This window comes from Hemiscyllium ocellatum, chromosome 43 (genome assembly GCF_020745735.1).
Source record: "Hemiscyllium ocellatum isolate sHemOce1 chromosome 43, sHemOce1.pat.X.cur, whole genome shotgun sequence".
In the NCBI taxonomy this organism is placed as follows: Eukaryota; Metazoa; Chordata; class Chondrichthyes; order Orectolobiformes; family Hemiscylliidae; genus Hemiscyllium; species Hemiscyllium ocellatum.
This window is the reverse complement of record NC_083443.1, coordinates 10,552,836-10,576,800: the sequence shown is the minus strand read 5'-3', so window position 1 is coordinate 10,576,800 and position 23,965 is coordinate 10,552,836. Positions and strand designations below refer to the sequence as shown.

At 56.2% G+C, this 23,965-nt stretch overlaps 1 non-coding gene across 1 annotated transcript; it reads left to right on the top strand.

Annotated features, from left to right (window-relative positions):
* Nucleotides 1–23,113: 23,113 nt before the first annotated feature.
* On the top strand, nucleotides 23,114–23,325 carry LOC132835118 (small nucleolar RNA U3). Its single transcript, XR_009647284.1, has one exon. It is a non-coding gene; the product is annotated as a small nucleolar RNA U3 (small nucleolar RNA).
* Nucleotides 23,326–23,965: the final 640 nt, after the last annotated feature.

The window sequence follows — 23,965 nt, the reverse complement described above, 5'->3', positions numbered from 1 at the left end:
TCCCAGGTCTGAGAGCAACGTCCCGGGACTGTGAGCAACTTCCCTGGGCCAAGAGTAACCTCCCGGGACTGAGAGCAACCTCCCGGGACTGAGAGCGTCCTCTCGGGACTGAGAGCAACATCCTGGGACTGAGAACAATCTCCCGGGAACGAGAGCAACCTCCTGGGACTTAGAGCAGCCTTCCGGGGCTGTGAGCAACGTCCCGGGACTGAGAGCATCTTCCCGGGGCTGAGAGCAACCTCCCGGGACCGAGAGAAACCTCCCGGGACCGAGAGCAACCTCCCGGGACCGAGAGCAATCTCCCGGGGCAGAAAGCAACCTCCCGGGACTGAGAGCAAACTCCCGGGACCGAGAGCAACCTCCCGGGACTGAGAGCAACCTTCCGGGACTGAGAGCAATCTCCTGGGACCGAGAGCAACCTCCTGGGGCAGAGAGCAACCTCCCGGGACTCAGAGCAACGTCCCGGGACTGAGAGCTACCTCCATCGACTAAGAGTAATCTCCCGGGACTGAGAGCAATCTCCCGGGACTGAGAGCAACCTCCCAGGACTGAGGGCAACCTCCCAGGCTGAGAGTAACCTCCCGGGATTGAGAGCAACCTCCCGAGACTGAGAGCAACGTCCCGGGACCGAGAGCAATCTCCCGGGGCCGAGAGCAACCTCCCGGGACTAAGAGCAAACCTCCCGGGACTGAGAGCAAACCTCCAGGGACTGAGACCAACCTCCCGGGACTGAGAGCAACGTCCCGGGACCGAGAGCAATCTCCCGGGGCCGAGAGCAACCTCCCAGGACAAAGAGCAACCTCCCGGGACCGAGAGCAACCTCCTGGGACCGAGAGCAACCTCCCAGGTCTGAGAGCAACCTCCCGGGTCTGAGAGCAACCTCCCGGGACCGAGAGCAACCTCCCGGGACCGAGAGCAACCTCCCGGGACCGAGAGCAACCTCCCGGGACCGAGAGCAACCTCCTGGGACTGAGAGCAACCTCCTGGGAACGAGAGCAACCTCCCGGGGCTGAGAGCAACGTTCCGAAACTGAGAGCAACCTTCCGGTACTCAGAGCAACCTCCCGGGGCTGAGACCAATCTCCCAGGGCCAAGAGCAACCTACCGGGACAGAGAGTAACCTCGCAGGGCTGGGAGCAACCTCGCGGGGCAGAGATCAATCTCCCAGGGCCGAGAGCAACCTCCCGGGACTGAGAGCATCCTCCCGGCGCTGAGAGCAGAATCATGGGGCTGAGAGCAACCTCCCGGGGCTGAGAGCAACCTCCCGGGGCTGAGAGCAACCTCCCGGGACTGAGAGCATCCTCCCGGGACTGAGAGCAGAATCATGGGGCTGAGAGCAACCTCCCGGGGCTGAGAGCAACCTCCAGGGACTGAGAGCACTCCCGGTGCTGAGAGCAACCTCCAGGGACTGAGAGCATCTCCCGGTGCTGAGAGCAACCTCCAGGGACTGAGAGCTACCTCCCCGTGCAGAGAATAACCTCCCGGGACCAAGAGCATCCTCCCGGGATCGAGAGCAACCTCCCGGGACAAAGAGCATCCTCCCGGGATCGAGAGCAACCTCCCGGGGCCGAGAGCAACCTCCCGGGACTCAGAACAACCTCCCGGGTCTGAGAGTAAACTCCCCGGCCCAAGACTAACCTCCCAGGCCCGATAGGAATCTCCCGGGGCTGAGAGCAACCTCCCGGTAGCGAGAGCAACCTCCCGGGCCTGAGAGCGACCTCCCGGGACTCAGAACAACCTCCCAGGTCTGAGACCAAACTCCCGAAACTGAGAGCAACCTGCAGGGACTGATAGCAACCTCCCGGGACTAAGAGCAACTTCCCGGGACTGAGAGCAAACTCCCGGGAACGAGAGCAACCTCCCGGGACTGACAGCAACCTCCCGGGACAGAGCAACCTCCCGGCGTTGAGCGTAACCTCCCGGGACTGAGAGCAAACTCCCGGGAACGAGAGCAACCTCCCAGGACAGAGCAACCTCCCGGGACTGAGAGCAACCTCCCGGGACTGAGAGCAACCTCCGGGGGCTGAGAGCAACGTCCTGGGACTGACAGAAACCTCCCGGGACTGAGAGCAACTTCCCGGGGCTGAGAGCAAACTCCCGGGACTGAGAGCTACCTCCCGGGACTAAGAGCAAACTCCCGGGACTGAGAGCATCTTCCCGGGGCTGAGACCAACCTCCCGGGACTGAGAGCAACTCCCGGGACTGAGAGCAATCTCCCGGGACTGAGAGCAACCTCCCGGGACTGAGAGCAACCTCCCGGGGCTGAGAGCAAACTCCCGGGACTGAGAGCAACCTCCTGGGACTGAGAGCAATCTCCTGGGACTGAGAGCAACTTCCCGGGGCTAAGAGCAACCTTCCGACACCGAGAAGAACCTCCCGGGACTGAGAGCAACCTCCTGGGGCTGAGAGCAACCTCCCAGGACTGAGAGCAATCTCCCGGGACTGAGAGCAACCTCCCAGGACTGAGGGCAACCTCCCAGTCTGAGAGTAACCTCCCGGGATTGAGAGCAACCTCCCGAGACTGAGAGCAACGTCCCGGGACCGAGAGCAATTTCCCGGGGCCGAGAGCAACCTCCCGGGACTGAGAGCAACCTCCCGGGACTGACAGCAACATCCCGGGACCGAGAGCAACCTCCCGGGACCGAGAGCAACCTCCCGGGACTGAGAGCAACCTCCCGGGACTGAGACCAATCTCCAGGGACTGAGAGCAATCGCCCGGAGCTGAGGGCAAACTCCCAGGTCTGTGAGCAACCTCCCGGGGCTGAGAGCAACCTCCCGTGACTGAGAGAAACCTCCCGGGGTTGAGAGCAACCTCCCGGGACTGAGAGCAACCGCCCGGGGCTGAGAGCAACCTCCCAGGGCTGAGAGCAACCTCCCGGGACTGAGAGCAACCTCCCGGGAATGAGACCAATCTCCTGGGACTGAGAGCAATCGCCCGGAGCTGAGGGCAAACTCCCAGGTCTGAGAGCAACGTCCCGGGACTGTGAGCAACTTCCCTGGGCCAAGAGTAACCTCCCGGGACTGAGAGCAACCTCCCGGGACTGAGAGCGTCCTCTCGGGACTGAGAGCAACATCCTGGGACTGAGAACAATCTCCCGGGAACGAGAGCAACCTCCTGGGACTTAGAGCAGCCTTCCGGGGCTGTGAGCAACGTCCCGGGACTGAGAGCATCTTCCCGGGGCTGAGAGCAACCTCCCGGGACCGAGAGAAACCTCCCGGGACCGAGAGCAACCTCCCGGGACCGAGAGCAATCTCCCGGGGCAGAAAGCAACCTCCCGGGACTGAGAGCAAACTCCCGGGACCGAGAGCAACCTCCCGGGACTGAGAGCAACCTTCCGACACCGAGAGCAACCTCCAGGGACTGAGACCAACCTCCCGGGACTGAGAGCAACCTCCCGGGGCCGAGAGCAAACCTCCCGGGACTGAGAGCAACCTCCCAGGATAAAGAGCAACCTCCCGGGACCGAGAGCAACCTCCTGGGACCGAGAGCAACCTCCCAGGTCTGAGAGCAACCTCCCGGGTCTGAGAGCAACCTCCCGGGACCGAGAGCAACCTCCCGGGACCGAGAGCAACCTCCTGGGACTGAGAGCAACCTCCTGGGAACGAGAGCAACCTCCCGGGGCTGAGAGCAACGTTCCGAAACTGAGAGCAACCTTCCGGTACTCAGAGCAACCTCCCGGGGCTGAGACCAATCTCCCAGGGCCAAGAGCAACCTACCGGGACAGAGAGTAACCTCGCAGGGCTGGGAGCAACCTCGCGGGGCAGAGATCAATCTCCCAGGGCCGAGAGCAACCTCCCGGGACTGAGAGCATCCTCCCGGCGCTGAGAGCAGAATCATGGGGCTGAGAGCAACCTCCCGGGGCTGAGAGCAACCTCCCGGGACTGAGAGCATCCTCCCGGGACTGAGAGCAGAATCATGGGGCTGAGAGCAACCTCCCGGGGCTGAGAGCAACCTCCAGGGACTGAGAGCACTCCCGGTGCTGAGAGCAACCTCCAGGGACTGAGAGCATCTCCCGGTGCTGAGAGCAACCTCCAGGGACTGAGAGCTACCTCCCCGTGCAGAGAATAACCTCCCGGGACCAAGAGCATCCTCCCGGGATCGAGAGCAACCTCCCGGGACAAAGAGCATCCTCCCGGGATCGAGAGCAACCTCCCGGGGCCGAGAGCAACCTCCCGGGACTCAGAACAACCTCCCGGGTCTGAGAGTAAACTCCCCGGCCCAAGACTAACCTCCCAGGCCCGATAGGAATCTCCCGGGGCTGAGAGCAACCTCCCGGTAGCGAGAGCAACCTCCCGGGCCTGAGAGCGACCTCCCGGGACTCAGAACAACCTCCCAGGTCTGAGACCAAACTCCCGAAACTGAGAGCAACCTGCAGGGACTGATAGCAACCTCCCGGGACTAAGAGCAACTTCCCGGGACTGAGAGCAAACTCCCGGGAACGAGAGCAACCTCCCGGGACTGACAGCAACCTCCCGGGACAGAGCAACCTCCCGGCGTTGAGCGTAACCTCCCGGGACTGAGAGCAAACTCCCGGGAACGAGAGCAACCTCCCAGGACAGAGCAACCTCCCGGGACTGAGAGCAACCTCCCGGGACTGAGAGCAACCTCCGGGGGCTGAGAGCAACGTCCTGGGACTGACAGAAACCTCCCGGGACTGAGAGCAACTTCCCGGGGCTGAGAGCAAACTCCCGGGACTGAGAGCTACCTCCCGGGACTAAGAGCAAACTCCCGGGACTGAGAGCATCTTCCCGGGGCTGAGACCAACCTCCCGGGACTGAGAGCAACTCCCGGGACTGAGAGCAATCTCCCGGGACTGAGAGCAACCTCCCGGGACTGAGAGCAACCTCCCGGGGCTGAGAGCAAACTCCCGGGACTGAGAGCAACCTCCTGGGACTGAGAGCAATCTCCCGGGACTGAGAGCAACTTCCCGGGGCTAAGAGCAACCTTCCGACACCGAGAAGAACCTCCCGGGACTGAGAGCAACCTCCTGGGGCTGAGAGCAACCTCCCAGGACTGAGAGCAATCTCCCGGGACTGAGAGCAACCTCCCAGGACTGAGGGCAACCTCCCAGTCTGAGAGTAACCTCCCGGGATTGAGAGCAACCTCCCGAGACTGAGAGCAACGTCCCGGGACCGAGAGCAATTTCCCGGGGCCGAGAGCAACCTCCCGGGACTGAGAGCAACCTCCCGGGACTGACAGCAACCTCCCGGGACCGAGAGCAACCTCCCGGGACCGAGAGCAACCTCCCGGGACTGAGAGCAACCTCCCGGGACTGAGACCAATCTCCAGGGACTGAGAGCAATCGCCCGGGACTGAGAGCAACCGCCCGGGGCTGAGAGCAACCTCCCAGGGCTGAGAGCAACCTCCCGGGACTGAGAGCAACCTCCCGGGAATGAGACCAATCTCCTGGGACTGAGAGCAACCGCCCGGAGCTGAGGGCAAACTCCCAGGTCTGAGAGCAACGTCCCGGGACTGTGAGCAACTTCCCTGGGCCAAGAGTAACCTCCCGGGACTGAGAGCAACCTCCCGGGACTGAGAGCGTCCTCTCGGGACTGAGAGCAACATCCTGGGACTGAGAACAATCTCCCGGGAACGAGAGCAACCTCCTGGGACTTAGAGCAGCCTTCCGGGGCTGTGAGCAACGTCCCGGGACTGAGAGCATCTTCCCGGGGCTGAGAGCAACCTCCCGGGACCAACAGCAACCTTCCGGATCTGAGAGCAACCTCCCGGGACTGAGAGCAACTTCCCAGGTCTGAGAGCAACCTCCCGGGACCAACAGCAACCTTCCGGATCTGAGAGCAACCTCCCGGGACTGAGACCAACCATTCGGGACTCAGAGCAACCTCCTGGGACTGAGAGCAATCTCCCAGTGCCAAGCGCAATCTCCCGATGCAGAGAGGAACCTCCTGAGGCAGAGAGTAACCTCCTGGGGCTGAGAGCAACCTCCTGGGGCTGAGAGCAAACTCCTGGGACTGAGAGCAATCTCCCGGGACTGAGAGCAACCTCCCAGGACTGAGGGCAACCTCCCAGTCTGAGAGTAACCTCCCGGGATTGAGAGCAACCTCCCGAGACTGAGAGCAACGTCCCGGGACCGAGAGCAATCTCCCGGGGCCGAGAGCAACCTCCCGGGACTGAGAGCAACCTCCCGGGGTTGAGAGCAACCTCCCGGGACTGAGAGCAACCTCCCGGGACTGAGACCAATCTCCAGGGACTGAGAGCAACCGCCCGGAGCTGCGGGCAAACTCCCAGGTCTGTGAGCAACCTCCCGGGGCTGAGAGCAACCTCCCGGGGCTGAGAGCAACCTCCCGGGAATGAGACCAAACTCCAGGGACTGAGAGCAACCGCCCGGAGCTGAGGGCAAACTCCCAGGTCTGAGAGCAACGTCCCGGGACTGTGAGCAACCTCCCTGGGCCAAGAATAACCTTCCGGGACTGAGAGCAACCTCCCGGGACTGAGAGCGTCCTCCCAGAACTGAGAGCAACATCCTGGGACTGAGAACAATCTCCCGGGAACGAGAGCAACCTCCTGGGACTTAGAGCAGCCTTCCGGGGCTGTGAGCAACGTCCCGGGACTGAGAGCATCTTCCCGGGGCTGAGAGCAACCTCCCGGGACCGAGAGAAACCTCCCGGGACCGAGAGCAACCTCCCGGGACCGAGAGCAATCTCCCGGGACTGAGAGCAACCTTCCGGGACTGAGAGCAATCTCCTGGGACCGAGAGCAACCTCCTGGGGCAGAGAGCAACCTCCCGGGAACGAGAGCAACCTCCCGGGACTGAGAGCAACCTCCCGGGACTGAGAGCAACCTCCTGGGGCTGAGAGCAACCTCCCGGGGCTGAGAGCAACCTCCCGGGAATGAGACCAACCTTCCGGGACTGAGTGCAATCTCCCGGGAATGAGAACAACCTTCCGGGACTGAGAGCAATCTCCCGGGGCTGAGAGCAACCTCCTGGGGCTGAGAGCAACCTCCCGGAGCTCAGACCAACCTCCCGGGACCGAGAGAAACCTCCCGGGACTGAGAGCCACCTTCCGGGACTGAGAGCAAACCTCCCGGGACTGAGAGCCACCTCCCGGGACTGAGAGCCACCTCCCGGGGTTGAGCGCAACCTCTCGGGGCTGAGAGCAACCTCCTGGGGCAGAGAGTAATCTCCCGGGGCAGAGAGTAATCTCCCGGGACTGAGAGCAATCTGCCAGGGCCAAGAGCAACCTCCAGGGACTAAGAGCAACCTCCCGGGACTAAGAGCAACTTCCCGGGACTGAGAGCAACCTCCCGGGACAGAGCAACCTCCCGGCGTTGAGCGTAACCTCCCGGGACTGAGAGCAAACTCCCGGGAACGAGAGCAACCTCCCAGGACAGAGCAACCTCCCGGGACTGAGAGCAACCTCCCGGGACTGAGAGCAACCTCCGGGGGCTGAGAGCAACGTCCTGGGACTGACAGAAACCTCCCGGGACTGAGAGCAACTTCCCGGGGCTGAGAGCAAACTCCCGGGACTGAGAGCTACCTCCCGGGACTAAGAGCAAACTCCCGGGACTGAGAGCATCTTCCCGGGGCTGAGACCAACCTCCCGGGACTGAGAGCAACTCCCGGGACTGAGAGCAATCTCCCGGGACTGAGAGCAACCTCCCGGGACTGAGAGCAACCTCCCGGGGCTGAGAGCAAACTCCCGGGACTGAGAGCAACCTCCTGGGACTGAGAGCAATCTCCCGGGACTGAGAGCAACTTCCCGGGGCTAAGAGCAACCTTCCGACACCGAGAAGAACCTCCCGGGACTGAGAGCAACCTCCTGGGGCTGAGAGCAACCTCCCAGGACTGAGAGCAATCTCCCGGGACTGAGAGCAACCTCCCAGGACTGAGGGCAACCTCCCAGTCTGAGAGTAACCTCCCGGGATTGAGAGCAACCTCCCGAGACTGAGAGCAACGTCCCGGGACCGAGAGCAATTTCCCGGGGCCGAGAGCAACCTCCCGGGACTGAGAGCAACCTCCCGGGACTGACAGCAACATCCCGGGACCGAGAGCAACCTCCCGGGACCGAGAGCAACCTCCCGGGACTGAGAGCAACCTCCCGGGACTGAGACCAATCTCCAGGGACTGAGAGCAATCGCCCGGAGCTGAGGGCAAACTCCCAGGTCTGTGAGCAACCTCCCGGGGCTGAGAGCAACCTCCCGTGACTGAGAGAAACCTCCCGGGGTTGAGAGCAACCTCCCGGGACTGAGAGCAACCGCCCGGGGCTGAGAGCAACCTCCCAGGGCTGAGAGCAACCTCCCAGGGCTGAGAGCAACCTCCCGGGACTGAGAGCAACCTCCCGGGAATGAGACCAATCTCCTGGGACTGAGAGCAACCGCCCGGAGCTGAGGGCAAACTCCCAGGTCTGAGAGCAACGTCCCGGGACTGTGAGCAACTTCCCTGGGCCAAGAGTAACCTCCCGGGACTGAGAGCAACCTCCCGGGACTGAGAGCGTCCTCTCGGGACTGAGAGCAACATCCTGGGACTGAGAACAATCTCCCGGGAACGAGAGCAACCTCCTGGGACTTAGAGCAGCCTTCCGGGGCTGTGAGCAACGTCCCGGGACTGAGAGCATCTTCCCGGGGCTGAGAGCAACCTCCCGGGACCGAGAGAAACCTCCCGGGACCGAGAGCAACCTCCCGGGACCGAGAGCAATCTCCCGGGGCAGAAAGCAACCTCCCGGGACTGAGAGCAAACTCCCGGGACCGAGAGCAACCTCCCGGGACTGAGAGCAACCTTCCGGGACTGAGAGCAATCTCCTGGGACCGAGAGCAACCTCCTGGGGCAGAGAGCAACCTCCCGGGACTCAGAGCAACGTCCCGGGACTGAGAGCTACCTCCATCGACTAAGAGTAATCTCCCGGGACTGAGAGCAATCTCCCGGGACTGAGAGCAACCTCCCAGGACTGAGGGCAACCTCCCAGGCTGAGAGTAACCTCCCGGGATTGAGAGCAACCTCCCGAGACTGAGAGCAACGTCCCGGGACCGAGAGCAATCTCCCGGGGCCGAGAGCAACCTCCCGGGACTAAGAGCAAACCTCCCGGGACTGAGAGCAAACCTCCAGGGACTGAGACCAACCTCCCGGGACTGAGAGCAACGTCCCGGGACCGAGAGCAATCTCCCGGGGCCGAGAGCAACCTCCCAGGACAAAGAGCAACCTCCCGGGACCGAGAGCAACCTCCTGGGACCGAGAGCAACCTCCCAGGTCTGAGAGCAACCTCCCGGGTCTGAGAGCAACCTCCCGGGACCGAGAGCAACCTCCCGGGACCGAGAGCAACCTCCCGGGACCGAGAGCAACCTCCCGGGACCGAGAGCAACCTCCTGGGACTGAGAGCAACCTCCTGGGAACGAGAGCAACCTCCCGGGGCTGAGAGCAACGTTCCGAAACTGAGAGCAACCTTCCGGTACTCAGAGCAACCTCCCGGGGCTGAGACCAATCTCCCAGGGCCAAGAGCAACCTACCGGGACAGAGAGTAACCTCGCAGGGCTGGGAGCAACCTCGCGGGGCAGAGATCAATCTCCCAGGGCCGAGAGCAACCTCCCGGGACTGAGAGCATCCTCCCGGCGCTGAGAGCAGAATCATGGGGCTGAGAGCAACCTCCCGGGGCTGAGAGCAACCTCCCGGGGCCGAGAGCAACCTCCCGGGACTGAGAGCATCCTCCCGGGACTGAGAGCAGAATCATGGGGCTGAGAGCAACCTCCCGGGGCTGAGAGCAACCTCCAGGGACTGAGAGCACTCCCGGTGCTGAGAGCAACCTCCAGGGACTGAGAGCATCTCCCGGTGCTGAGAGCAACCTCCAGGGACTGAGAGCTACCTCCCCGTGCAGAGAATAACCTCCCGGGACCAAGAGCATCCTCCCGGGATCGAGAGCAACCTCCCGGGACAAAGAGCATCCTCCCGGGATCGAGAGCAACCTCCCGGGGCCGAGAGCAACCTCCCGGGACTCAGAACAACCTCCCGGGTCTGAGAGTAAACTCCCCGGCCCAAGACTAACCTCCCAGGCCCGATAGGAATCTCCCGGGGCTGAGAGCAACCTCCCGGTAGCGAGAGCAACCTCCCGGGCCTGAGAGCGACCTCCCGGGACTCAGAACAACCTCCCAGGTCTGAGACCAAACTCCCGAAACTGAGAGCAACCTGCAGGGACTGATAGCAACCTCCCGGGACTAAGAGCAACTTCCCGGGACTGAGAGCAAACTCCCGGGAACGAGAGCAACCTCCCGGGACTGACAGCAACCTCCCGGGACAGAGCAACCTCCCGGCGTTGAGCGTAACCTCCCGGGACTGAGAGCAAACTCCCGGGAACGAGAGCAACCTCCCAGGACAGAGCAACCTCCCGGGACTGAGAGCAACCTCCCGGGACTGAGAGCAACCTCCGGGGGCTGAGAGCAACGTCCTGGGACTGACAGAAACCTCCCGGGACTGAGAGCAACTTCCCGGGGCTGAGAGCAAACTCCCGGGACTGAGAGCTACCTCCCGGGACTAAGAGCAAACTCCCGGGACTGAGAGCATCTTCCCGGGGCTGAGACCAACCTCCCGGGACTGAGAGCAACTCCCGGGACTGAGAGCAATCTCCCGGGACTGAGAGCAACCTCCCGGGACTGAGAGCAACCTCCCGGGGCTGAGAGCAAACTCCCGGGACTGAGAGCAACCTCCTGGGACTGAGAGCAATCTCCCGGGACTGAGAGCAACTTCCCGGGGCTAAGAGCAACCTTCCGACACCGAGAAGAACCTCCCGGGACTGAGAGCAACCTCCTGGGGCTGAGAGCAACCTCCCAGGACTGAGAGCAATCTCCCGGGACTGAGAGCAACCTCCCAGGACTGAGGGCAACCTCCCAGTCTGAGAGTAACCTCCCGGGATTGAGAGCAACCTCCCGAGACTGAGAGCAACGTCCCGGGACCGAGAGCAATTTCCCGGGGCCGAGAGCAACCTCCCGGGACTGAGAGCAACCTCCCGGGACTGACAGCAACATCCCGGGACCGAGAGCAACCTCCCGGGACCGAGAGCAACCTCCCGGGACTGAGAGCAACCTCCCGGGACTGAGACCAATCTCCAGGGACTGAGAGCAATCGCCCGGAGCTGAGGGCAAACTCCCAGGTCTGTGAGCAACCTCCCGGGGCTGAGAGCAACCTCCCGTGACTGAGAGAAACCTCCCGGGGTTGAGAGCAACCTCCCGGGACTGAGAGCAACCGCCCGGGGCTGAGAGCAACCTCCCAGGGCTGAGAGCAACCTCCCGGGACTGAGAGCAACCTCCCGGGAATGAGACCAATCTCCTGGGACTGAGAGCAACCGCCCGGAGCTGAGGGCAAACTCCCAGGTCTGAGAGCAACGTCCCGGGACTGTGAGCAACTTCCCTGGGCCAAGAGTAACCTCCCGGGACTGAGAGCAACCTCCCGGGACTGAGAGCGTCCTCTCGGGACTGAGAGCAACATCCTGGGACTGAGAACAATCTCCCGGGAACGAGAGCAACCTCCTGGGACTTAGAGCAGCCTTCCGGGGCTGTGAGCAACGTCCCGGGACTGAGAGCATCTTCCCGGGGCTGAGAGCAACCTCCCGGGACCGAGAGAAACCTCCCGGGACCGAGAGCAACCTCCCGGGACCGAGAGCAATCTCCCGGGGCAGAAAGCAACCTCCCGGGACTGAGAGCAAACTCCCGGGACCGAGAGCAACCTCCCGGGACTGAGAGCAACCTTCCGGGACTGAGAGCAATCTCCTGGGACCGAGAGCAACCTCCTGGGGCAGAGAGCAACCTCCCGGGACTCAGAGCAACGTCCCGGGACTGAGAGCTACCTCCAGGGACTGAGAGCAACCTCCCAGGACTGAGGGCAACCTCCCAGTCTGAGAGTAACCTCCCGGGATTGAGAGCAACCTCCCGAGACTGAGAGCAACCTCCCGGGACCGAGAGCAATCTCCCGGGGCCGAGAGCAACCTCCCGGGACCGAGAGCAATCTCCCGGGGCAGAAAGCAACCTCCCGGGACTGAGAGCAAACTCCCGGGACCGAGAGCAACCTCCCGGGACTGAGAGCAACCTTCCGGGACTGAGAGCAATCTCCTGGGACCGAGAGCAACCTCCTGGGGCAGAGAGCAACCTCCCGGGACTCAGAGCAATGTTCCGGGACTGAGAGCTACCTCCAGGGACTAAGAGCAATCTCCCGGGACTGAGAGCAATCTCCCGGGACTGAGAGCAACCTCCCAGGTCTGAGGGCAACCTCCCAGGCTGAGAGTAACCTCCCGGGATTGAGAGCAACCTCCCGAGACTGAGAGCAACGTCCCGGGACCGAGAGCAATCTCCCGGGGCCGAGAGCAACCTCCCGGGGCTGAGAGCAACCTCCTGGGAACGAGAGCAACCTCCCGGGGCTGAGAGCAACGTTCCGGGTCTGAGAGCAACGTCCCGAAACTGAGAGCAACCTTCCGGTACTCAGAGCAACCTCCCGGGGCTGAGACCAATCTCCCAGGGCCAAGAGCACCCTACCGGGACAGAGAGTAACCTCGCAGGGCTGGGAGCAACCTCGCGGGGCAGAGATCAACCTCCCAGGGCCGAGAGCAACCTACCGGGACTGAGAGCATCCTCCCTGCGCTGAGAGCAGAATCATGGGGCTGAGAGCAACCTCCCGGGGCTGAGAGCAACCTCCCGTGACTGAGAGAAACCTCCCGGGGTTGAGAGCAACCTCCCGGGACTGAGAGCAACCGCCCGGGGCTGAGAGCAACCTCCCAGGGCTGAGAGCAACCTCCCGGGACTGAGAGCAACCTCCCGGGAATGAGACCAATCTCCTGGGACTGAGAGCAACCGCCCGGAGCTGAGGGCAAACTCCCAGGTCTGAGAGCAACGTCCCGGGACTGTGAGCAACTTCCCTGGGCCAAGAGTAACCTCCCGGGACTGAGAGCAACCTCCCGGGACTGAGAGCGTCCTCTCGGGACTGAGAGCAACATCCTGGGACTGAGAACAATCTCCCGGGAACGAGAGCAACCTCCTGGGACTTAGAGCAGCCTTCCGGGACCGAGAGCAATCTCCCGGGGCAGAAAGCAACCTCCCGGGACTGAGAGCAACCTCCCGGGACAGAGAGCAACCTCCCGGGACTGAGAGCAACCTTCCGGGACTGAGAGCAATCTCCTGGGACCGAGAGCAACCTCCTGGGGCAGAGAGCAACCTCCCGGGACTCAGAGCAACGTCCCGGGACTGAGAGCTACCTCCAGGGACTGAGAGCAACCTCCCAGGACTGAGGGCAACCTCCCAGTCTGAGAGTAACCTCCCGGGATTGAGAGCAACCTCCCGAGACTGAGAGCAACCTCCCGGGACCGAGAGCAATCTCCCGGGGCCGAGAGCAACCTCCCGGGACCGAGAGCAATCTCCCGGGGCAGAAAGCAACCTCCCGGGACCGAGAGCAAACACCCGGGACCGAGAGCAACCTCCCGGGACTGAGAGCAACCTTCCGGGACTGAGAGCAATCTCCTGGGACCGAGAGCAACCTCCTGGGGCAGAGAGCAACCTCCCGGGACTCAGAGCAATGTTCCGGGACTGAGAGCTACCTCCAGGGACTAAGAGCAATCTCCCGGGACTGAGAGCAATCTCCCGGGACTGAGAGCAACCTCCCAGGTCTGAGGGCAACCTCCCAGGCTGAGAGTAACCTGCCGGGATTGAGAGCAACCTCCCGAGACTGAGAGCAACGTCCCGGGACCGAGAGCAATCTCCCGGGGCCGAGAGCAACCTCCCGGGGCTGAGAGCAACCTCCTGGGAACGAGAGCAACCTCCCGGGGCTGAGAGCAACGTTCCGGGTCTGAGAGCAACGTCCCGAAACTGAGAGCAACCTTCCGGTACTCAGAGCAACCTCCCGGGGCTGAGACCAATCTCCCAGGGCCAAGAGCAACCTACCGGGACAGAGAGTAACCTCGCAGGGCTGGGAGCAACCTCGCGGGGCAGAGATCAACCTCCCAGGGCCGAGAGCAACCTCCCGGGACTGAGAGCATCCTCCCTGCGCTGAGAGCAGAATCGTGGGGCTGAGAGCAACCTCCCGGGGCTGAGAGCAACCTCCCGGGACTGAGAGCATCCTCCCGGGACTGAGAGCAGAATCATGGGGCTGAGAGCAACCTCCCGGGGCTGAGAGCAACCTCCTGGGACTGAGAGCACTCCCGGTGCTGAGAGCAACCTCCAGGGACTGAGAGCATCTCCCGGTGCCGAGAGCAACCTCCAGGGACTGAGAGCTACCTCCCCGTGCAGAGAATAACCTCCCGGGACCAAGAGCATCCTCCCGGGATCGAGAGCAACCTCCCGGGGCCGAGAGCAACCTCCCGGGACCAAGAGCATCCTCCCGGGATCGAGAGCAACCTCCCGGGGCCGAGAGCAACCTCCCGGGACTCAGAACAACCTCCTGGGTCTGAGAGTAAACTCCCCGGCCCAAGACTAACCTCCCAGGCCCAATAGGAATCTCCCGGGGCTGAGAGCAACCTCCCGGTAGCGAGAGCAACCTCCCGGGCCAGAGAGCGACCTCCCGGGACTCAGAACAACCTCCCAGGTCTGAGACCAAACTCCCGAAACTGAGAGCAACCTGCAGGGTCTGATAGCAACCTCCCGGGACTAAGAGCAACTTCCCGGGACTGAGAGCAAACTCCCGGGAACGAGAGCAACCTCCCGGGACTGACAGCAACCTCCCGGGGCTGAGAGCAACCTCCTGGGACTGAGAGCAATCTCCCGGGACTGAGAGCAACTTCCCGGGGCTGAGAGCAAACTCCCGGGTCTGAGAGCAATCTCCCGGGACTGAGAGCAACCTCCTGGGACTGAGAGCAATCTCCCGGGACTGAGAGCAACTTCCCGGGGCTGAGAGCAATCTTCCGACACCGAGAGCAACCTCCCGGGACTGAGAGCATCCTCCTGGGACTAAGAGCAAACTCCCGGGAACGAGACCAACCTCCCGGGGCAGAGAGTAACCTCCCGGGGCCGAGGGGACCCTCCCGGGATAGAGAGCAACCTCCCGGGAATGAAAGCAACCTTCAGGGACTGAGAGCAACGTCCCGGAGCTCAGACCAACCTCCCGGGACTGAGAGCAACCTCCCGGGACTGAGAGCAACCTCCCAGGGCTGAGAGCAACCTCCCGGGGCTGAGAGCAACCTCCCGGGACTGAGAGCAACCTCCCGGCGACGAGAGCAACCTCCCGGGGCAGAGAGTAACCTCCCGGGGCAGAGAGTAACTTCCCGGGGCAGGTTCCAAACTCCCGGGACTGAGAGTAACCTCATGGGACTGGGAACAACCTCACGGTACTGAGAGCACCTGTTGGCCACTGGAATACCTGGATGCTGAAGATGAAGAAGACCTCCACACGGGAATGCGACAACCATCCTGGGAGACCACCCTGTAGGGAGACCACCATGCCAGGCCGAGACCACTTTGCTCCTCCTTCAGGCAGCCGGGGCCTAGCTGTGGAACTGGAGTTTTGGCCTAGCCTGTGAGTCTGGGCTGCGGGAGTCAGCCTGGGTCCTGCTCCTTACTGAGAGACCGCAGGCTGGGGTCTGGCTCCTCCTGGCCTTGCCTTCCTTCTGCTGTCATTTTCCAGGCTGAAAAGAAAAGGTAGCAAAGAAATAAAAGTAAAAAAGAATTGACAAAAGAAGAAAATGAAGTCTGATGGGAATGGACAAGGCCCGGGCTCAGCACTCCCCTGGTAGTGGCTGTATTTTTGGTGTTCAACAATAAACGATGTTCCTTTTCAGTCTGGCTTCCTGAGTTATTACAGTAGTATTGTGACAGAATTGGGACAGGTGGAGTATATTTGAGATCCAGCCCTGATGATCCACTTTTCCAGGTTGCAAACTGATTGGAAATTCCCGGGATGGGGGAATGACCCGATGAGAAGAATATGAAATGATTTGAGTCCATCATCTCCGGGTGTCAGACCTCAATCAATCATGCATAATTCGCGGTGGAATTTGACCGGGTGGATGTTAATAAGAGGTTTCCACTGTCCCCGGGGCAGTGAGGAGACAGAATTCTCTCTCAGCTACATGGCTTCCACTTGTATAACGCTAATCATGTCATTGACCTCCAGTTCCTGAACACGCTCTTGCGCGGGGGGCCCAGTCTCAGAGAAAGGGACAGGCCAGTCAGGACTGAGTATGGACAAACTTCTTCAAGCAGAAGTGACACCCTGGAATTCTCTGCTCCATGGGAGCTGCGGAAGTTCAGTCAATGAGTTGATTCAAGCCTAGAGATCAAACCATCCCGACATATTAAAAACATCAAGGGGGAGAGTGCAGGAAAATAACGTTGAAGGAGATCGACCATGATCTCATTGAATGATGGGGTGGCTGCGATAAGCTGAATGGCTCCTGCTTCTGTTTCATGTCTTCCTATCTGTTTCAGATCATATGAGATTGTATCTGAACTAAAGCTGGGAGTCAGATGAACAAGCTGATAGCACAGAAAGGAAGGAATGAAAAAAGTGGGGGCAGAATTGTGTACTGTCAGCATATACATGGAAGATGATGCATTATTTTAAGCGATACTACCTTTGGTTCTTCTGTCTGCTATTTCCCATCCGTGTGCTCTGGTCAGAGTTCCTTGAAACACTGGGAGCAGCTTCTCTTCTCTTCCTCTATCAAAAGAAACTTGGGGGGAGGTGACGGCGCGTTGGTATTATTGTTGCAAAGTTAATTGAGTGACCTGGATAACGGTCTGAGGATCCGCGTTCGAATCCCACCACAGCAGACGGTGGAATTTGAATTCAATAAATATCTGGAATTAAGAATCTAATGATGACCATGAATTCATTGTCGATTGACAGAAAAAAAACCCATCTGGTTCACTAATGTCCTTTAGGGATGGAACTGCCATCCCCATCTGGTCTTGCCTACATGTGACTCCAGACCCACAGCAATGTGGTTGACTCTTACCTGCCCTCTGGGTAATTAGGGATGGGCAATCAATGCTGGGCTGGCCAGTGATGCTGCCATCCCATGAATGAATAAAGAAAAAAGACCCTTTGGTGAGTATGGGGCTGGAGATCCATGCATTGCTGCTTGTGATCACATCAATGTGTAGCAGTGATTGCTCAGCAAGACACGCCCTCTCTATCTGTATAATCATAAAAAAACCCAAGATATCAAAAGGAGCTGGATAAAGGGAAATGGCTAAAGGGGAGGCGAGGTGCAGCAGTACCCCATCTATAGCCCGAGAATGAAGCTGTAGTTATCATGTTCCTTGTATGTGCTGGAGACCTCTTGGAGGGAGGACAGAAGAGAAAAATAGCCAGTGTCCTTTAGCTTTCAGTCTCAGCATTCATCTTATCATGGTTTTCTTTATTGATGCATGGGATATACGCATCACTGATTAGGCCTGCATTTACTGCCCATATTGCCCTTGAGAATGTGGTGCTGAGTTGTCTTCTTAAATTGTTGTAACCTACAGGGAAGGAAATGCAGGATTTTGGCCTCAGCAACACTGAAGGAGCGGTGATGTATTTTCAAATCAGCTTGGTGAGTGGCTAGGAGGGGAACTGCTGGTGGTGGTTCCCTGCTGCTCGCTGTCTCCCCTCTGTTATTGATGCTCAGGGCCACCTTGACCATTGGACTGAGAGTTGGCAATATGGCACCATGTCACCAGGCTCTGCTGATTCCTGCTGTGTGCCATCTGGTCCAAGAGGCAGGGAAGGAGTGGGTCTCTCTGGAATGCAAAATTGCAATGTGTGGGGCAGCTTGGCATCATCTGAATTTTGAGTGAAAGAGGTGAGTGTGTACAACTGAGTCATTGGATGAAGGCAAGTGTGCACAGCTTGAGATACCAAAGAATTTAATGGAAATGCAATATTTATCTATGACCTAATGCAAATATAAGTTGTGACACGAGTTGAGTCAGTGCCAGCAGAAGGATGGAAGAGAGCTAAGGTTGTCATCTTGCAAACCATCTGCTTATCTTCAAATGTACTGCCTTCAACTCACAGTCATTGAAGATTCACAAGTGCTCCCAACTTCCAATCCTGCTTTGCTAACTCATTTCATTATAGTTGACCTGTTATCCCATAGAAATAGTTGAACTTCCCTTTGAAAGCTAACATCTCAACGCGTACAAACAACAATGCCAATATAATTGCAAAAAATAGCTGTGGCTGCTGGAGGTCTGAAATAAAAACTGAGTGCTTGGGAAACTTAGCAGGTCTGCCAGCATCTATGTTGTACATCACATAGGGGAGAGATGGTGGCATTGTCATAATCTCACTGGAGTAATAATGCAAAGAGCTGAAAATGTGTTGCTGGAAAAGCGCAGCAGGTCAGGCAGCATCCAAGGAGCAGGAGATTCAACGTTCGGGCATAAGCCCTTCTTCAGGACGCAGGCTGATGCCCTATGGGTTATGAGTTTGAATCTCACTATGGCATCTGATGGAATTTCAATTCAGTTATTTAAAACAAAGAAAATTGGTTCATGTTGTGTCACAATTTAAGAAGGGTGGTAAGGAAAAGGCAGGGACCTATAGACCGGTGAGCCTGACATTGGTGGTGGGCAGGTTGTTGGAGGGAATCCTGAGGGACAGGATTGACATGTGTTTGGAAAGATGAGGACTGATTAGGGATAGTCAACATGGCTTTGTGTGTGGGAAATTGTGTTTCACTAACGTGATTGTGCGTTTTTTTTAAGAAGAGGATTGATAAAGGCAGAGCGACAGATGTTGCTATATGGACTTCAGTAAGGCGTTCAACAGGGTTCCAGATGGTAGACTGGTTAGCATGGTTGGAGAAAGTGAGGACTGCAGATGCTGGAGATCAGAGTCGAAGAGTGTAGTGCTGTAAAAGCGCTGCAGCTCAAGTAGCATTCAAGGAGCACGAGAGTCAGCGTTTCGGGCTTCATCAGAAATGAAGAAGATCACATGGAATACTGGTTGAATACATAACTGGCTCGAAGGTAGGAGACAGAGGGTTGCTTTTCAGACTGGAGGCCTGTGACCAGTAGTGTGCCCTAAGGATCAGTGCTGGGTCCACTGTTTTTTTGTCATTTTCATAAATGATTTGACATGAACATAGCAGATATGGTTAATAAGTTTGCACCAAAATTGTAGGTGTAGTGGACAATGAAGAAGATTATGTCAGAGTACAACAGGATCTTGATCAGATGGGCCAATGGGCTGAGGAGTGGCAGATGGAGTTTAGATAAACGTGAGGTGCTGCATTTTGGAAAAGCAACTCAGGACAGGACTTATACGCTTAATGATAAGGTCTTGGGGAGTGTTGCTGAACAAAGAAACCTTGGAAATGGAGTCCAAGGTAGACAAGGTAATGAAGAAGACATTTGATATGCTTGCAGTTGTACAGGACATTGGTGAGGCCACTTTTGGAATACTGCATACAATTCTGGTCTCCCTGCTACAGGAAAGATGTTAAACTTGAAAGGGTTCAGAAAAGATTTTCAAGGATATTGCCAAGGTTGGAGGGTTTCAGCTGTAGGGAGAGGTTGAATAGGCTGGGGATTTTTTTGCTGGAATGTTGGAGGCTGAGGGATGACCTTACAGAAGTTTATAAAATCATGAGGAGCATGGATAGACAACCCAACCCAGTCCCATTTGCTAACATTTGGTCCATACCCCTCCTGTTCATATACCGATCCAAATGCCTTTTAAATGTTGTAATTGAATCCACTTCCAACTGGCTGATAAAGGACCGAAAGCTAGTGCTTCTAAACAAATCTGTTGGACGATAACCTGGTGTTGCATGATTTTTAACATTGTCCATCCCAGTCCAACTTCGGCTCCTCCAAATCATGTCCGCCATTTCAAACAGCTTGTCAGAAACGCCCTTAGCACGCTATTGTCAGATGAGTGTGATTGAGTCGGTAGTGTTATAATCATCGCAACCTCACCACTGTCCACACACAAGGTGATGCCCTGTCCTGAATTAATCCAGCCATGCACCAATGCAGGAGAACTCATTGTGGCTCAGCCTCTTTGCCAGGATGAGTCCACTTTCCTGCAGGATTGGATGGAATGTTATATGGCAATCTTAGACAAATTCAGCTAATCCCCATATAGAACTTTCTCCTACTATTCCATTGGATTTTCGACTGCGTTGGTGGGAATAGTTGTTGACTTCCACACAATCTGAAGAGTGGTGTCACCTGAATTCAGCACATCATGAGTTCTCTGGATACTGTTAAACTTGGGATAACATGGCAACACAGCATCATACAGCAGAAACCCATCATGCAATCATGTCTTGAAACTGGAATATTACAGCCCAGCTTTGGAGATAATTCCCTCTGGATGTCGGTTTGTTTACTGAGGTGGAAGGTTCAGTTTCATGAAACCGAACCTTCCAGCTCAACGAGTGAATCTACATCCAGAACCTCAACGTGAACTACAAATCTTCTCAAAATTCGATAATTCCTTCTACCACGCCAAGTCAGGAGTTTTGAAGAAGGACCTGAAATGTTAACTTTAATTTCTTTTCACAGATGCTGCCGGACCTGCTGAGATTTTCCAGCAACTTCTGCTTTTGTTTCTGATTTACAGCATCCGCAGTTTATTTTCGATTTTTATTACGATAGAGAGTACACTGATCACAACCTGCAACCACGACATTCATGTGGCTGCCTGACGATCAGAAATTTTGTGAAGTCATCTGTCACAAGGATTTCTTGGAGGTGGAACAAGTCAGAACCAATCTTTGTTCAAGTTTTCTTCCATTGATGTGGTTGATAACTTAGGCATTTCTCCCAAGATCTCACTATTTTCTCCAGATTTCTGGTTCCCAGCCAGTAGACCATCACTCTGGCAAAATGTCTCATGTGTTTAAGCCCTGAATGCTCTTGATTTAAATTGATTTGAATATCAGAATGCAGAGCCTATGGACATGCACCCCTCCCACCCCACTTAATTGTGATCTCTCAGGATTTACCATTTTTATCTCAATGCGGCCCGAAATGGGGTATATGTTTGGTTGATTCCAATACTGTGCCTGGAGCATTTTATACCACAGGAAGTGATTGAGGCTCCAGTGAGATGAGGGTGATTGGTCTTAATATCAAGGTCACATTTGACCAAATGTGACATCAAGGAGCCCCAGCAAAACTAAAGTCGAAGGGAATTGGAGGAAAACTGGTTTGAGGTTGCATACCGGCGAAAAGGAACATATTTGTGGTTGTTAAAGGTCAGTCATCTCAGTTCAAAGCCTTGCCTGCAGAAGTTCATCATGCCCAAATGCAACAAGACCTGGGCAATATCCAGGTTTGGGCTGAGAGCAGCAAGAATGTGCCAGGGAATGACCATCTCCAACAAGTGAGAATCTAAATATGTCCCTTGACACCCAAAAACATTCCCATCATTTAAGTTGGGATGTGAGCATCTGTGGCTGAGTCTGCATATATTGTCCATCGGCAATTGTCAGAGTCAGCCACATTATGGGTCTATAGACACATATGGAAGGAAGGTCTTATGGGTAAAAGGCTGAGGGACTTGAGGCTGTTTTCATCAGAGAAGAGGTTGAGACGTGACTTCATTGAGACATATAAGATAGGTTGGACAGTGAGAACCTTTTTCCTTGGATGGTAAGCAGGAGAGGACATTGCTTTAAACTGAGAGGTGATAGATTTAGGACAGATGTCAGAGGTAGTTTCTTTACTCAGAGAGTAGTAGGGGGTGTGGAATGCACTGTCTGCAATTGTAGTAGACTCGCCAACTTTAAGGTCATTGAATAAACATATGGATGAAAATGGAATAGTGTAGGACAGATGGACTTCAGATTGGTTCCACAGGTCGGCGCAACATCGAGGGCTGAAGGGAATGTTATATGTTCTATGTTCCATATAAGCTCGATCAGATAAGGATGGCAAATTTCCCTTCCTGAGAGTCATTAGTGAACCAACTGAGTTTTTACAACAATCAACAGTCGTGACATAGACACCATATAATTCCATATCTTAATTTTATATTCAATTGAAGTTTCGCTTTCCGCCATGGTGGCATTCAAACCCATATTCTTAAGTCATTAGCCTGAGGCTCTGCATTACTAATTCAGTGACATTTTGACTACAACACACCTCTTGGTATTGTTAGCTCCTCCATGACCAATATTCTGGGGGATACCCTTGACCAGAAACTTAACTGGACCAACCATATTAGTACGGTCAAATGTTGGGAATTCTTCGGTGTGTAATGCATCTCCTTAGTCCCCAAAGCTGGTCCACCATCAACAAGACACAAGTCAAGGCTGAGAGTGAATATTCCCCAGTTTCCTGGTTGAGGTCCAACAGTGCTCAGGAAGGTTGACACTATCCAGGACAAAACGGAGCGCTTGATTGACACCTATCCATCACTTTGAACGTTGACTCCATGCAATACTAACACACAGTGTCAGGAGTATGTACCATCTACAAGATGCTCAGCACCAATTCACCAATGGTCCATCTAAGCCACACAAACCTAAATTTTTTTTGTTCACTTACAGGACATGGGTATCACTGGATGGATGGTCTTTTATTGCCCACCCATAATTGTCTTTAAAAAGGGGTGGTAAGCTGTCTTCTTGAGCTATTGCAGTCCATAAGCTGTAGGGCCACCCACAATACTGTGAGGGAGGATGCCCAAGGAATTTTACAGCGAAAGAACATGATATATTCCCAGCTCAGGATGGTGTGTGAAGTAAAGAGGAACTTGCAGGTGGTGATGTTCCCTGGAATCTGCTGTCCTGTCCTTCAGGGGAAATATTTCTCTCTTAGAAGGTGCTTTTCAAGGAGCCTCTATGGGTTGCTCCTGTGCATCTTGTAGATGGCACATTCTGCTGATACAGTGGTGCAAAGCGTGAATCTTTACGGTGGAGGTTGGGCTGCCAGTTAACTGTAGTACTTTGCCCTGAACGATGTCAAGCTAAGCAACTGGGGAGTATTCCATCACGCTCCCGACTTTAGTGATGGTGGATCAGGCTTTGTTGATTCCTTTCTGTTCAGTCTGTTCAGTTTCCGCTGTTTCAATATTACATGGAACATTCCAGAAATAATTCCAGGGGGCTGCTGGGGAGGTAGATTTTCCATTTAAATGATAAGGTTCGTTACTCTCTGCAGTTTTGTGCATCTATGGTAGCTCTTGGAATGGATCACCCGCGGATACCTGGTGCGGGGGACATCCATATTCCTCTGACCTGCTCCTGTAACAATTATACTCTTAGGGATCATTTCTATAGTTTTTGACTTAAGAAATGGATTCTAAAGTATCCTGTCTCACCAACCATGAGGACAATTTACAGTGCCTTCTTCTGAGCATGAAGTTGGTTAAAAGAGTTGCTTTGTTTGCAAGTGATTTTAACCATTGATAATCATTCCCTTCTTTAGCGAAGTAGAGGAAGAAAACGCATTCTGAGTGGTTGTTTTTTCCCTTAATAAGGACAGACAGTGAGCATGGGACAATATTCAAAGAGTGGCTCAATGGTTAGCACTGCTGCCTCATAGCACTAGGGACCTGGGTTCGATTCCAGCCTCAGGTGACTATCTGTGTGGAGTTTGCACATCCTCCCCGTGCCTGCGTGGGTTTCCTCTGGGTGCTCCAGTTTCCTCCCACAGTCCAAAGATGTACAGGCTGGGTGAATTGACCATGCTAAATTGCCTATAGTGTTCAGGGATGTGTAAGTTAGAGAAAATACATTAGTCAGAGAAAATGTAAAGTAATAGGGTAGGGAATGGGTCTAGGTAGATTACTCTTTGGTGGGTCAGTGTGGATTTGTTGGGTCAAATGGTCTGTTCCACACTGTAGGGATTCTATGAATTATATTTATATGGTTGGACCAGTTGAATTGCTGGTCAATGGTAATCCCCAGTGGGTGATTCAGCGATGGTAATATCATTGAATGTCAAGTGATGGTAGTTAGATTCTGTATCTTAGGAGATATATATTGCCTGGCACTTGTGTGTCATGAATATTGGGACCATATTATCTTTCCTTCACTATCGCTGGGCCATAATTCTGGAATTCCATTCTGTATAACACTGAGTCTACCTACAGCAGAGA